Source organism: Meriones unguiculatus, chromosome 14 (genome assembly GCF_030254825.1).
Source record: "Meriones unguiculatus strain TT.TT164.6M chromosome 14, Bangor_MerUng_6.1, whole genome shotgun sequence".
Taxonomy (NCBI): domain Eukaryota; kingdom Metazoa; phylum Chordata; class Mammalia; order Rodentia; family Muridae; genus Meriones; species Meriones unguiculatus.
This window is the reverse complement of record NC_083361.1, coordinates 6,565,077-6,581,569: the sequence shown is the minus strand read 5'-3', so window position 1 is coordinate 6,581,569 and position 16,493 is coordinate 6,565,077.

Genomic DNA, 16,493 nt, shown 5'->3' with positions numbered 1-16,493 from the left:
AAGGATCCCCGTGGAAGTACTGTCAGCGCTTAGCGTGTGGGTGTGGTGAGGGCTGTGAGGACTGTGTGGGAGGGAGGGAGGGAGGGAGGGAGGGAGGGAGGGAGGGAGGGAGGGAGGGAAGCACTATGCAGAGGGGGGGAAATGTCTGTTTACCTGATTCCACAGGACTGCTGGGAACCTCAGCCTGCCTCTCTGGCTCTGTTCTGTGGGGCAATCCTCAGGTCCTGCTAGGAGAACCCCTCCTGAAGCTGTTCCCCCGGGTGATGTTGGGTCCCTAAGAGGAGACAGCACTAGGTCCGAAGGGCAGGAGACGCTGCTGGAATCCCGCTGGCCTCTCACACTGGCTGGAGCTGCCCCGTCTCCATTCTGTCTCCACTGTGGGCTCTGGAAGCTTCCATGACTGGACGAGTAACCGAGGATGCCTTCTTGGAGTCACATCCATCCAGGAGCCCTGAGCAAGGGCGAGGCTGCACTCTGGTTCCAGCTGGAAATGACTATCTGATACGGAGGGACCCAGAGAGAGATGGGGAGGAGGCTGTGATCACAGCCTGAGGGACTCAAGAGATTTGCTGAAGGCAGGTGTCCAGAAGCCCAAAGAGCCAAGAAGGTCGCCCTGACCTGAGCCAGAACCAAAACCAACTCTGCACAGATGTGTGCGAGGGAAAGCAAGGGAGGCCTGGCTAACTGTGACCGGGAAATAGCAGGCACCTGGCTAGAAGACTCAAAGCCAAGCTGAATTCACAATGCGGAAAGCATTCCCGGTTGTGGGTACGTTTGGCAGAGCCTGGGGCACAGCGTCTTGCTCAACAAAAGGGCACCTGGATGCCCAGCCTGGTCTGCTGCAGCTCAGGGTGGGGGGTGTCGGGATTGCCCTGGGCTACCACCACTGGGAGGGGGAAGGGAGGGAGAGAGGGAGGGAAAAACAGAAAGAATGTGTCAGGGACCGAGCTAAAGATAACATACCCTCAGGGGGTCATGTTTTCAGAAGCTTGAGCTGAGCTGGGCAGACCCACGCACACTGTGGAAACAGGACACAGGACTCTGACAGTACCTAATTACCACCTGGATGACCCCCAGGGTGGCCATCAACCGAAGGACATAGGCCCAACCCTGGGACCCCACCTGGAAGGCCCTGAGGTATATCCAGCCCCGGCCTTCAGCCTCATGGCTTGGGGCAGACGTGGAACACAGGAGAGTGAGCGCACATGCATGGCTGTCTGTCTGTCCTTGGGTACCCATGGCTAGATGGCTAGATGGGGTCGTGTGTGTTGGACCATGGACAGTCCTGCCCCACCTTCCCCCTGGCACCTGTACTCACTCCTCAGTTCTGGCACATGTGTCCACCATTCTCCCTGAAGGGGGACGGTCTGATCAGAGACCAAGGTAGGGTCACCAGGGCCAAGAAAGCCCATCAAGTTTGGAGAGTAACTGTCCAGTCTCGGGTGCCCTCCTCTGGGGTGATCCATCACACAGGGCCTCACTAGGATACACACACACACACACACACACACACACACACACACATGCACGCACGCACGCACATAGGCAGGCACACGGTCCCCACCAGGCCTTTGTCTTTGAATGGCTGAGTTTCCCTGGATGTAGAAGCCATTGTCGGGATAGACACAATAACAGGCATCTCAAAGCCCAGAGTCCCTCCTGGGCCTCACAGCAGAATCCAGTCCCCCAGGGAGAGGCATTTAAACTTCCGTAAGGGCAGACCCACTGAGCCTAGGGACAGGACAAGCCACTTCCCCCTCCCAGGCAGCTTCGATGCGGCTGCCAACACGGACTTCATGGGTGCAGGACCGCGCGTGACCAGCAGGTGGGGCTAAGTCCCTGCTCCTGAACAGAGGCCTAGCCGCCCTCGCTGGCCACCAGGTGGCAGCAACATTCCAGAGCCAGATGGGCCAGAAAGAATTGCACACCCACAGCCTCCCTAAGGCGAGGTTTCTGGGAAGATCCACCAGTTCCAAAACAACCCATCTCTCCCGGTACTAAACTCCCCAGCACCCCAACGTCTCTCACCCCTCATATACGGGCCCTCTTAAGAGCAGAGCCAACACTGGGCAAGGGAATGCCCTTCGCTGTCCATCCCCGAGAGATACCAAGTAGTCTCTGACCTCACTGGCAGCATCCATAAAGCACACACACACACAAACACATCCGGACACACAAGGGCAAACCCATTCGCACATGGACACACTCCCATCCTCACAAACACAGCTGGGTCACACGCGCACACATAGTCACCTCTTTCCGTAATTTAAATAGACGGGAGAGCCCGGCAGGCCCCCACCTTCTCACCAAACGCAGGTACTTTCTGTTGGGTCCTGCGTCCCTCCCACACCCACCCTGTCTCTCTGTCTCTCTCCAAGACATCACCCAAGCACCCCCTGAACAGAGCACAAAACCAAACTCACTCCATCTCTAAGAGAGAGAGAGAGGAAGAAAGAAAAGGCATAGCGGTGCGCACCTAGCAATCCCAACACTCGGGAGGCGGAGGCTTTGGTCTCAAGTTTGAGACCAGCCAGAGCTGCATAGTACAACCGTATCTGAAAATAAGAGTCTCCCCCCCCCGCCCCCAGGCTTATCTCAACCCTGTTCTGTCTTTCCCACCAAAACACACCCCACTACCTCCCCTTTCTCTGAAAACATCCTTCCCCTCCCCCACCCCTTTCTAAACAGTTGAAGCGGTTTCTTCAGCCACGCCCAGCAGCTCACCTGCCTGAGCAACCACCCCTATCCTGGATCCCAATTTACACCTCCACCCCTGACCTCTAGCCTCCCTGCCTGCCCCACATCTGCATAATTACACCCCGAGGATGCCTCAGCTCTCCGGGGTCCCCGCCCCACCCACCACCCCTGAAGCCACCCTGCATTCCACTGTCCTGACTCCTAAGGGTGTCACCAATCCGTTCCCTTCCCCCCTTCTGGCTTTGCTTTCTTCTTTCTGGTTTTGGAGGCAGTGCCTTGGTACCATAGCCTCGGCTGGCTTGAATGCACGCAGTAACCCAGGCTAGCCTGGCTCAAAATCCTCCTGCCTCTGTAGTACTAATAGAATTGAAGGGTGCTGTCATGTTTGGTTGTTTGTTTGGTTGGTTGGTTGGTTGTTGTTGTTGTTGTTTTTCAAGGCTGGGTTTCTCTGTGTAGCCCTGGCTGCCTGTCCTGGAACTCATTTTGTAGACCAGGCTGGCCTCAAACTCTAGAGATCCTCCTGCCTCTGCCTCCCAAGTGCTGGGATTAGAGGTATGTGCTGCCACACCTGGCTGGAGCTGTCACTTAAGCCCAAACCACTGCCCTCCCAGGCCTTGGCTCTTGAAGTAATGAGAAGCGAGGATGGAGCTGTAGTGGTTTGCACGTGAGATCTGGCTTCTCGAGAGAGTGAGGCAAGAGACACACTTTGAGTTTGAGGCCAACCTAAGCTACCTAGTGAGTGACAGATCAGCCCGGGCAACAGACTGAGGCACTGTCTCAGAAAGCAGTACCAGAGCGGCTGGCAAAATGTCTCAGGATGTAAAGGCACTTGCCACGAAGTCTGGCAATCTGAATTCCATACCCAGGACCTACACGGTGGAAGGAGAGAAGCGACTCTGGCAAGGTGTCTTCTGATCTTTACACTTGGGTGATGGCACACACACACACACACACAAAATAAACATATAAATGTAATAATGTTTTTTAAAAAAACTGGAGATTCCAGTCAAGCCTTGGTATGCGGCCTTCCTGGACTCCCCTGTGAGGGTCTGGGAGTGTGGGTCCCTGTTGAAGCATTTGTCAACACGCTTGAGGCCTTAGGTTAAAACCCCAGCACGTGTACTCACAATCTCGGTATCTGCAGGCCTACCCCGGTACTGCTCTGCATATTTCATGAATACATTATCTTATTTACTTGCCATTACCACCCAGTAAGATAGATATAGCGCAATTATATGCTCCCCTTGGATTTTACAGATAAGGCCATCGAGACACAGAGAGGTTAAATTATTTGCCCGGGGCCACATAGCTTCCAAAGGGTTGTCTCGGGTTTTCAGAACCAGGCTGTTTGCTCCGGTGTCCAGTCCTTAACCATTAGAATACTTTGCTGCTCTGTGGGGGGTGGTTTGTGAGAGGAGTTAGGAATCCAGGGGCCTCTGGAGCACGGGAAAGACAAGCTTTGCAGGGAACCACAATTCCAGACCCCGTGGCTGCCTGAGGTGTCTAATGAATGTCTCCTGCTGCTGGAAGGTAGCACGGGAAATCAGAGCTGCCCCCCACAGCAAGTGTGATAGGAAAGATAAGGACATCCTGAGTGGGCTTAGTGCATGCCTGAGCATTCCAGAGTCAGAGACCGGATGATCCACCGGGAGTTCAAAGCCATCCTTGGCTACAAGCAAGCCCCAAGCCAGCTTGGGCTACATGAGCAACCCTGCATTGAAAAGTGAAAATTAAGGGAGTGAGAGCAGTAGAAGAAGGAAAAAAAAAAAGGAGGAGGGAGGAAAGAGGAAGAGAGATCAATCCAAGCCAGCCTGGAACCTCAGGAAAGAGGGCTGAGAGGTAGAGAAATCTGGAACCTTCTGTTGGTTTGACAGGGAAGAGTGGCATCACGGGGTAGACAGAAATGACCACAGTTGAGGGGCAGCAGCCAGGTCCTGTCACACAAACACAGCCTCTCGAGCATCTCACACACACCATCAGACCCTGCCTACTCCTGCCCATCACTACGCCAGCCTGCATGGCTTCGTATTGCCCAGGAAAGTCTGTGTGACTACGAAAGTATCTGGTCAGCCTGGCAGCCTGGCCAAGGGGTAGTTGCCAAGACTACAAGCCAAGGCTTCTCCTTGCGGTGTGGAGCCCCCGAAGAGGGGCAAGAGAATGGGCCAGGCCAACATCTGGGATAGAACCCCACCCGACCACTCTCAGAGAGGTGTGTGGGCAGCAGTCCCAGAGGCCTGCTTGTCCCGACACCTGGGAAGGAGCAGGACGTCAGAGGCAGGCCAAGAGCAGAAGCAGGGAGATCAGAGTTACTCTCCAAGCCCTTGCACAGATTTTTTTGCTTTGCCTTTTATTTATTTCTTCTTAAATCCTGTTTCTCTCCCTGAGGCATCTAATCTATTATTTAACATCGGATTGTACGATTGAAACTCCCAGGCAAATTGAAAATTATTTGTGTTGGAGGTTTCAGGCATGATGCTGAGACTACCGTTTCTGGGGAACTCTGAGATCCAAGCAAAGGCAAAGACCCGGGATTCAGCTCTGATCCAGGAAGAGGTTGGGCAGAGCAGGGTAGGGGCAGATCCAAGGGCCGTGGGCACCCGGGGCCAGTTGACTCAAGCCTAGCGCACCCAGGGCTTCACACAGCTCAGGGCCATTAATCTCCATGCCGCGTTTCACCGGGGAAATGCCTCCCACTGGTCTAAGCCCTCAAGAGGCCAGGCAGGTGCGATCAGTCACCTGGCCCCGCGCCCACCCTGGGGGAAAAGCCTCGGCGGCAGAATTAATGACACGGGGACAACGGCTCACTATCATTTTTCAGAGGTTAGCGCTCCGTGGATTGGCAGCCAGCTTGGCTAGCCTCAGGGGGTCAGCGCAGAATGAACAGGACCATTGGAAGGTGGCTGACAGGACAAGGGCTTGGGGTGACCTGGGGAGGGCAGTGATCAGGATTGTTGTACCGTAAAGATGGCCGAGGCGTTCAGAACCAAGGATGGAGGAGCCGGGCAGATGGCTCAGTCCATAAAATGCTTGCTGCAGAAGCTCAAGGACCAGAGTTCAGATCCCCAGCATGCATGTGAATAGCTAGGCTCGGTGATAGATGCCTGTAATCCCAGCCCTGGGGAAGTAGAGACAGTCTGTCTCCTGGCCAAGGCCAACATTCAAACTGATGTGAGTATACTTCTAAAACTCTCTCTCTCTCTCTCTCTCTCTCTCTCTCTCTCTCTCTCACACACACACACACACACACACACACACACCCCTCTACCTCCTCCAGAGACTAAGTCGCTATTCAGAGTCCTCAGGAATAAAGTCAGCTTTGTCACAGGCCACAGGCACACAACACGAGCACACAGCTCAATAAACTCCCAAGGACCAGGAAAGGGGAGTCCCATCTTTAGATAACAATGAGGAGAACCGGACATGGTTCCAGCTCGCACTGTGCAGTGGTAGGAGTGGAGTGGAGAGATCACCCACATGGCCCTCCACCCCCCAAATGGAAGCCCGAGGCCACCAACATAAAGCGGAAAGGATCTGACCAAGTGCTCACATGACCCAGGCCTTGTATCCCTGAGTGCCTCTCGGTCCCAGTGGATCGACTTCCTCGTCTATGTCCACAGAGTAGCAGCCTGGGCTGGGCTCTGGGCCTGCTGTGCTGGGAGGAGCTGGTCTCACCTTCATTTGTTTGTCCGAGTCTCTCGGAGCTCAGATGTTCCAGATCTGGAAACCTGTCCTATAGAGGCTGCCTGCCAGCAGGGGACCCAGCTAATGGGGAAATGCTCCTTGGAGTTTTGTGTGAGTGATTCTCTCAAAGGATCAGAAACAGCGGGAGATGGCAAATGTTGGTGCTGGTCTTTAAGGCCCAAGCATGAAGGACAGGGCTGTGGCATCCTTGTTTTGTACCTTCATTGGGTGGTCCAGTTTGCGGCTTTAAAAGCCAATCAGAGCCCAGCTAAGGACAGTGAACTCCTGAGAATGTAGCCCTCCACCTGAGAGCCAGGGATGCCTTCTCATTGCTTTACGCACTCCTGTGAGCTCTTGCCCTCTGGTTTGCACAGAGGAGAGCTAAGGAGGGAAACAGACAGTGAATGCAGAAAGATTACCACATCGAGCACCCAGATGAGGAGTAACAGCACCCGGCCCGGCGTGAGGTAGAGATGGAGGATGGTAATGAGGAAGGATGGCTGAGTTTGAGGAGTACCTGACCTGTCCTTAGCAATGGACTGGGGATGCGATGAGGGTAAAAAGGCAGGCTTCCAGATGACCTGCAGCTTCTAGGTTACAGAGCTGAGTAAGAGGTGAGATGGGCTGCCTGGAGGGGTGTCCAGGCTGTAAGTAGAGGGAGCCTGGATTCTGAGCCCGCACCGGGATCTGTTGAGTCTAGGGAGTTTCGGGTACCCCAGAGGAGGCCTTGTCATTCAGGCGGCGAGTGGGATCTGCTGATGGGAAGAAGCAGGAATCTGTGCCGGGTGTAGACAGAGCCAGGATGGGCAGACGGGTTGTGCTTGTGTGAACACATGAAAGCACCTCCCACCCCCACACATTGGCCAATGGGGCCCGGTGTGGTGACAGCCAGGAGTAGCTGGCTGATCCCAAGGCACCACCTTCCCACGCCGGACAAGGAACAGAGAATTCCGGAGAACTGGGAACCGGTGCTCTCTGTCATTATGAAGGCAGATTTTGCCAAGGTTCCGGGAGGATGTTTGTGTCTAGCTCTGTTCATTCACTACCTTTAAATAGTTAGACGGTTGGATCTGGGGACGAACCTCAGTGACCTAGCACTGGGGAGGCTGAAGCAGGAGGATCGCAAGTTCAAGGCCAACCTAGGCTACACAGAGAGAGACCCTGTCTCAACAACAGAACTAAACAATTACAAGGAAAAAAAGATGCTTGGTGCCTGGTGGTGGTAGCACACGCCTTTAGTCCCGAACTCAGGAGGCAAAGGCAGGAGAATCTCTGTGAGTTCGAGGCCAGCCTGGTCTACAGAGGGAGTCCCAGGACAGCCAGGGCTACACAGAGAAACCCTGTCTTGAAAAACACAAACAAACAAAAATGCTTAAACGTTTGCAGCCTGGATCTTGATTTACCCTCTCAGTCTGGGCCCCAAAAATTGTTAAAATTGGGCAAGATGGCTTAGTCAGCAAAGGCACTTGGCCTGAAGTTATAAATCCCCAGGCACGATAGGTGGTGGAAGAGGAGAATGACTCCCGGAAGTGCACCTTTACACTTGCACCCTGGAACACATAAAAAAAAAAAAAAAAAAAAAAAAAAAAAAGGCGAGGCATAATGGTGCACACCTTTAATCTCAGCACTTGGGAGGCAGAGGCAGAAGGATCTCTGTGAGTTCTGTGCCAGAATGATCTACATAGTGAGGTACAGGACAGCCAGAGTTACCCCGTCTCAAAAAATAAATAAATAAATAAATAAATAAATAAATAAATAGTTCAAAAGTTAGGCTAGGAGCAAGATATGAACAATATATTTATAGTATGTATAATTATACACAGTATGTTATATAATTATCAGCAATAGGCTAGTACATATAATATCCTCATGGATTCGTATATATTTGTGCGTGCACACACACACACTCGCGACACAATTTAGAGAATTTAGAGTCCTCCGCTATTGCCGCATGATAAACACAGAATTTCAGAGGCTCCCCCGGAGGCCTTCATTTCCTCCTCTGTGCGCCCACCCTGCACGGCTCTCTCCCGGGCTCAGCCCCCAGCTGCCGCCCGCAGCAGCCTCATCTGCTGGCTGCAAGAGCCAGGAACAGCCCTGCAGCCGGAGGACTTGTCCCCGCTTCCTGCCTCTGTTGGTGCAAACTTGCCTTCGGTGACACTGGTTGCCAGGTCTGAAGTTCTTTCTTTCACAAAGCCGGTGGCATGGCCAGTGCCGGTGGCGTGACAGGCACAGACCGTGCGAGCTAGGTGCTACAAGGCAGGGGAAATTGGAATCAATAATTTAACCTCTTACACATCTGAACCCAGCTTCCCTACGAAGAAGAAAATGAGATTGCCAGGGTGTTCGGGATTCATTTGTAATTAGTTCTAATTACTAAAAGAATCGATGTTTTAATTTTTTACAACGTATGTGAACTCTCTAGCTCCTTCCGTGATAAAGCACAAAAAAAAAAGCTTCCATTGCCCCAGTTGCAGCCAAACACCTCGAGTGTGTGTGTGTGTGTGTGTGTGAGAGAGAGAGAGAGAGAGAGAGAGAGAGAGAGATCTTTTATCAGTTGGCTAGTCTAAAAGGCTGACTAGCTGTTTTGAAAATTACATTTTTTTTTCTTCTTTAGCCCAAGGCCTTCACCGTAGGCAAAAGTTAATTCTGAAAGGATGAGAGCCTTAAATGTAAAAAACCAGTGGTTTAAAAAAAAAATGTACAGAGAGACACTGTTTTGAAATGTATCTAGACGCCTTTTCTTTTTCTGCTTCCTTGGGTGACCTTCCAGGTTTTTTTGCCAGGGGCTTGCATGCCCTGCAGGTAAAGGAGGAGGGGAAACAAGAAAGATGGAAGGAAGGGAGGAAGAGAAGGAGAGAATGAGAGGGGGGGGATGGGAAGGGGGAAGTGCAGGAAGAAAGAAGGGGGAGGGGACGCCCGTTGAGGGAGGGGGCTCGAGGCAGAAGCTATGGAGTCCCTGTGGATCAAGGGAGGGACGAGGGAGGGGGGCCAGTGATGTGAGCAGAGCTAGTGGCAGACACACGTGATGCCAGGGGAGGGACATTTCCACACCGTTTAGACACAGCCTAAAACAAGCTGTTTCCCCATGTTTGGGAATCTGTCCTTAGGTTGCTATCCACCCAGCAAAGCAACTTAAAGAGGCGATGAGTTTTAACCGATGTGTAGCATTTCCTTTGTTTTGTATAACGTTGGTTGTATTTTGGCGGTGGCTCCCTGCTTGTCTTCGAGACTGTCTTCACTCATTTGAAACACACGGATGGGGGGGCTGGGGGTCTCGCTCAGCGGAAGCCCAAGTGTCAGAAGGCAAAGGGGCCTGGCTTCCACGGTCCTCACTGCAAGGGCAACAAGAGCAATCCACCTTGGCGAGGAGTATTACTCTCTGGGTAGATGAAAACAGGTTAATCCTGTAGCTGACCTTATTGTTGAGGGCTGGACCTGGAACCCAGAGCCTCACGTGGGCTAGCTCGCTCTGCCACCGTGTCTGCCCATGTCACAGGGCTAGAGCTTGAATTCTCCATGTCTTTGAGCGTGTGTGCTGATGCGTGTGCGTCTGTGTGAGTCTGGCTGATGAGTGTCCGTGGACAGGAAAAGGCTGGGTGGCCACACTCAAGCATTGGCATGTCCCTTTGGGAAGAGGAATCTGGCTGTATTTCCTTTTTGTACATTTTATTGAGGCTTTACTGAATTTGCTTACAAATAATAATATATAAGACAGTGCTAAGCTGGGCGGTGGAGGTGCACACCTTTAAACCCAGCGCTGGAGAGGCAGAGGCAGACAGATCTTGAAGCCGGTCTGGTCTCCAGAGTTCCATGGCAGCCGGGGCTACACAGAGAAACCCTGTCTCAAAACAACAGCAAAATGGTTTTGCCTAATCTCTGGCTTGCCCCTGTCAAGGGGGTTCCCTGTGAAATTTCAGCACCCGCATTCGGCTGAATGATCCTGACACCCTCACCCAGCCCTGTGTTTTTAAAGACATTTAAGAGACAGGAAAAGTGTTTCCAGGTTCGGAAGAGGAAAAGAAGATGGAGGAAGAGGAGAAGGAGAAAAAGAAGTACTTCCCAGAAGACCCTCCCAGGAGCTCTGCTGCCCTTTGCCTCCCAGGCTCTGAGGACAGAGAACCCCAGGACACTTCCTAATCTTGCCCTAGAGCAAAGAGGACATTTTTCTGGAGTCCAGTATTTTATCTTAAACCCTAGGCAGATTTTACAGTTTCCCCCTTAAGGTATACAATGTTTATCTTAATTACACAGTCACAAAGCTGTAAGCCCCAACTCTAGAATCTAGGGGATGCTCTAGTGATTGCCACCCAGCCTTCCCACGATACATTGTGCCTCCTGAAGGGCAAGAGGGGTGATGGTACAACCCAGGCTTTACTAGAGCTGGTCCAAGTGCCATTTGGAAAGGGCTGCCATCGCCACCTTCGATGCTGGGAATGAAAGCCAGGGCTTTGCAATGCTAAGTAAGCCACCTCTGAGTCACAACCCAGCACCCAACCTATCATCACGTTCTAAGCATTTAGCCTAGGCCAAGCCAAGTTCTGTTCTGTCTGTCCTTACACTCCATTTTCCCAGCATTCCCATCAGCTAAGGCCTTTCACCATGCCCACATCGCGTGTGAAGACAGGAGATGGCATGCCCAAGGCTACTCAGCTAGAGTACAGCCAAGCCACGCAGGCCCCAAAACAAACCCAGGGAGAAGGAATTACCTGGGAAGAGAAGAGGACCATCCTTCGAGGCTTTTGTCCTGGAAAAAGAGCCCCGGGACAGGACTGGGAAACCAAAGGTCACTTTCCTCATGGCCTGTAACCCTTCCTGGGAAAAATTCCCTGGGACTCTTACAAAACTGTCTGCAGAGCCCTGTGTTCTGTAAGACCAGATGTTCACCTGTAGCCACACAAAGTCACTTAGCATCAGGACCCAGATGTTGAGCCTATGTCCTCCTGACAGGGGGACCCCAGAGAGAGAGAGAGAGAGAGAGAGAGAGAGAGAGAGCCTCACTGTATACACACACACACACACACACACACACACACACACACACACACACACTTACCAGTTTGCTGCACAGAACATGCTTGACTTTGGAGGCTGCCCTTGGGTTACCTACCAAAGCCAGGCCAGAGTCAGTGTGGAAATGCACTAACCTGTTTTCCCCAGTTAGGAGGGAGCAGCCCCATCCCCCATGCCCCGAGAGATCGCTGGGAGGCACTCAGGCTCCGCTGGAGCAGCTCCCTGGAGTGGAATGAGCCCTGAGAGGAACCCAGGTGGAGCGCCTGGGGCCTGGGGCCTGGTTTGGTTGCCTGGAAGTAGCCACATGCTCCCAGACCACCCCCACCGCCGAGCCCTGTCTCCTGAGGGTGTGGGTGAAAGGCAGGTTAAGCCACCTCCTGTCTCTGGCTCGAGGAACTTCTTTAAAATCAAATATCATGCTGGGCTTGGTGGCACGTGCGTGCGCCTTTAATCCTAGCGCATTTGGGAGGCAGAGGCAAGGTGACCTCGGGAGCTGGAGATTGGTCCACACAGGGGGTTCCAGGCCAGCCAGAGCTACTTATGAGACCCTGTCACACCTCCCCACCCCCACACCATTTTTCCCCCAAATCATCTGACTTTTATCACTTTTAAATTATGTGTCTGTGTATGTGGGGTCAGTCTATACATTTGAGTGCCAGGGGCTCGAAGAGTTTTCTAGGAGGCACAGAATTTCTTAGGTGCTAGGACAAAACGGGTCCTCTGTAGGAACAGCCAGCGCTCCTAACTGCGGAGCCATCTCTCTTAAGATGGGGTGGGGATGGGGGTGGGAGGGCTCATTATGCTTCAACCTTCCGAGTCCTGGCAGTTTAGGCACGTGCCACTGTGCCCGGCTTTGGTGAGCTTTCTCCACGGTTCTGCTTCTGCTTTGCCATCTGCTCAGAGTTCTAGGCAGCACCTCATCAACTCTTATGGGCTCTGACCCTGAGCACCAAATCACTCTCTTTTCCCTGGGCAGAGCCCGGTTTTGCCCAGGATTCATTTCACTCCCAAGGAAGGGGGCCCAACCTAGGAGGTGGGTCTGACTGTTCAAAGCTTGTTGGCTTGAAACTCATGGGGTGGGGGCAGCAGGGTGTGGCAGGGAGGGTGTGGAATTAGGTCCCTTTTTCTTAGGGTATTTTTTCCTTTAATTTTGGTGTTTTGTTTGTTTGTTCTTGAGACCAGGTCTTAAATCCAAAATGTAGCCAAGGCTGGCCTTGGATTCATCCTCCTGCCCCTCTGAAGTGCTGAGGTTACAAACGTGGGCTACCACTCCAGGCACAGCGGAGTCATCGTGGTACTCTGTAGCCCAGGCTAGCCTTGAAGTCTTGATCCCTCTGCCTCCCCTTCCTCGGGATTACAGGCCTGGGCCACCAGCTCCTTGGGTCCAGTCTGCTTTCCTTGCTCAGTTCTCTAGCGATGGGGGGAGGGGGTCCACAAGGTGGAGGCGGGGCCAAGTGGATGTGAGTGAGTCTGTGAGCTCTGGGCCAGCCCGGCCCCATCCTAGCACAGAGAGGTGCTCTTTCTTGGTCTTGAAGTGGGTATAGATGTAGACAGGTGTGACTTTGACCCTCAGGAAGACTCGAGCTGGGAAAGAGCCATCTCTACCCAATTACCCTACACACTCCTGCTCTTCTCCCTCCTCCCACCAAGATCAAGTCTGGCCATCCACTGGTCTGCTCCTAGAGTTCCTAAGAACGTTGAGGTAGGCTAGCTCATCTCATTAGAGGTTCTAACTAAGGGCCTGTTCGGGAGGGGTCGTTGTTCGAGTCAGTGTCTGGCCTAGGACTCACGACCCCCCTCCCTCGGCCTCCTGAGTGCTAGGATTCCAGGCTTCACCAGCCTGTGGATTTGCAGCTAACGGAGTTGCCCTTGCTTGCGCTCTGTGGAATGGCGCACAGGCCCGGATTGACCACCTCGGCGCCAGCCAAATCTAAACGACCCGAGTTCTGCCCGGATTCATCCAGTTTCATCTCCCGGACCGTGGTCGTGAAAGACAAAGTCCACAAGCTGTTTCAGTGCGCGTCCGGCCCTAATTATACACCCTCAGTTTCAGAAGGCACAGCCCGCTTCGATACCGCAGATAACGAACTGTCGTGGGCTGCCTTGACTTGGTTGACTTGGTTGAGGTGGTTGACACTTAGTTACAAACTTAAAAGATTCCTTTGATTTCAGGTTATGGAGGGGCCGTGTGCGGCTGTGTGTGTGCAGGTGGGGGGCAGGTGCCCTCGGAGGCCCGAAGAGGGTGTGGGAGCCCCAGCAGGGCAGCATATAGGATCCTAACCGCTGAGCCATCTCTCCGGCCTCTTCGCCAGAACCTGCTAAGAAGTTCAGAGTCTTCTTAATGACACACACACACAGAGGGTTCAGCGTTTCAACAAAAGGATTGGAGAACATGGAGATAAAGGTCCTTCAAAATGGCCAGCCCTCGTTGTGATTAAATTGTGCATTTTTAATACAGTTGGTGTCAAGCGAAACGTTAAAAAAAAAAATTCGGGGATTTAAAATAAAGTGAAGTCTGCTGTTTTTCGGGGTCAGCAGTATCACGGTGAGATTTGTCTCTTAGACAATGACACTTGCTGTCTCTGGAGTTCTATGAATACTTTTGAAGTGTCATATTAAAACCAATCTCGTGGCCTTGAGGCAAAGGGAAGCAATTAGTCCTGCAGTTGTGAATAAAGAAAAATCCATTTATACGCCCGTCCTTGACATGTGCAAATCTTAGAAACTTCATCTAGGGGAAAAGAAACGTTAGATCCTGGATACCGGCCCCAATCACTTCGCCACGTGGCTTCCAAAAACAGTCGAGTTTATACCAATCTTTTAAGTGTGAATTTATATGTATGTATTCACCCGTATTGAACACAAAACAAAGACTCACCAACAGCCACTCGGGTGAGGAGAAGGAAGAGCGCTGGGACCCACGAGGGCCGTGACACATAGTTTTCAGGGGGTCCTTGAGACTCGAGTGAACCTAGCGCACTCCCCACACTCACCCCTCTCCAGCGCCTTGGGGGAGTTCTAACCCTGAAGCTGAGGGCACTGACGCAGCAGCCAGCTCTCCTGAGGACGCCAGACAGAGAGGCCACAGTCCTCGCAAAGCTGTTTTCCCCCTGTTCTCACGGCCAGCTTCTTCAACGCTGGGGAAACTCGTTCTAAGTTCCACTGCTGTGGGCTGTCCAAAGATTGGGGAAGCCAGCAAGGAACTGAGCGGACTGTCGGGCTGGGGGCCTGGAACTCTCCCGCCCGCTCGCTGGCCAGCACCGTTTAAGCAAAGCTGGGCACCAGAAGGCCTGGGGCTGATCCAGGGCGTGGGACCCAAACACCCAAACGTGGGCCGCCATGGGCCCCTAACAGCCACGGATCCCTGACCTACTTCCCGGGCCCCTTTCTGTTTTAGGAGCAGCTCAAAAATCCATAAATTAAGGAAATTAACTGATGGGGGCCTGCGGCATCTTTGTAAGCTATTTAAATCTATAAATTTACAACATATTCTGCATATATCAAGTAATTGAACTAACTGCAGGGATGTAACTTTAATGAGAAAATTTCCCCCCTTCCCCAGTAGTTTGCGATAATAAATAAATAAATAGATAAATAAATAAATAAATCCCTCAGGAGGAAAGTTTCTTATTCCCGCGTGAAGCTGCAGGAGGCGCGGGCGAGATGCTCTCTGCGCACCAGCGGTCCCCGGATTTAGGGGAGACTGGGTCCCCTCACCCCCCCAACATCATCTTTATCCAGTGCTCGGGTCTGGCCTCCAGAGCACCCCCAGGAGTTTGGCCAGTAGAGGGCGCCCAGGCCAGGCCGGAGCCGGTGAAGGGGCCGGGGCGCCGCTCCCGTCCGGAGCGCACCCGCCTTCGTAGCCCAAAGCCTGGCTTCGGCCCGGGCGTCCCGCGAGCCAGGCGGGGGCGCAGTCCGGGCAGAGCGCAGCGGCCGCGACCGGTTTCCTAGGAGCCGGGAAACGGTCGAGGAGGAGGGACAGGCAGGACGCGAGGGGAGGAGGAGGAGGAGGAGGAGGCAGGGGCAGCGGAGGGCAGCCGGGGGCGTTTCGGGCGCAGGCCTCCGCGCCGCGGGGACCTCCGGCCGCCGCCGTCTCCATCGCGCCGCGCTCGTCCAGGAAATGGCGCGAGCGGCCAAGGGCGACGGCCCGGGCGCCCCGCTCCCCTCCCCCGCGGCGGCCACCGCGTGCCCGCAGACGTCACGGGCGGCGCTGCTCCCCGGGAGAGAGGGGCAGCCGGGGCCGAGACCCGGGGAGAGAGGGAGGGAGGAGGCAGGGAGGGAGGGCGGGAGGGGAGCCGCCTGGCAGCCCAGTTCCTCTCCCCTCCCCGCACCAAGTCCCGCCCTCAGCCCCCGGGCGCCGCGGCGGCGGCTGCTCCTCTCCTCTTTGTAACCGAGGAGTCGAGAAATGTGAGAAACGTGCCCTGTGTTACTTATTTGGGAGTCGAAAATTTATGCCCAGCTGAAAGCGCCCGGGGAAATATTACATCAGATGAAATGACAATGATTAAAATCAGCCTCTCCCCCGCCCCCTCCCCGAGCCCGGAGGAGGCCCGGGCGCCGCGTGGCCGGACGGCGGGGGGCTGGGGCGCGGAGGGCGCGGGGCCCGGGCGCGGAGCTCCCGGAAGGGTCCTGGCCGAGCCCCGGGGGCCCCCGGGCACCGAGCTCCGGGACCCGCGGGCGGGAAGGAAGTGGCGGCGGTGGGGAACGGTGCATTTTTTTTTTTTTTTTTTTTTGTCGCCGAGCGCGGCGGGCGCGAGCGCGCGGAGCTAATTGCGACTCTAATCCTCTGCCCCGAGGCGCAGCCGAGCCCCGAGCCAGGAGGCGTCCGCGCGCGCCCGCTCGCGCTCGCCGCGCCGGGGTAATTGGGAACCGGATCGCTGCCCTTTGCAATCCGGGCTGGGCCGCGGCGAGGCGCACGGGCTGCTGGCTGGTTTTTTTTTTTTGGGGGGGGGAGGCTCTTTTTTCCCCCCTCCAAAGCCACCGGGGGAGGCCGCTGGAGAGAGAGAGAGAGGGAGGAGAGGAGAGAAGGTGGGAGCGGCGGGAGGGCAGCCGGAGAGCGGCGCGAAGAGGCGGCGGCGGCGGCGGCCTCGGCGGGGAGGGAG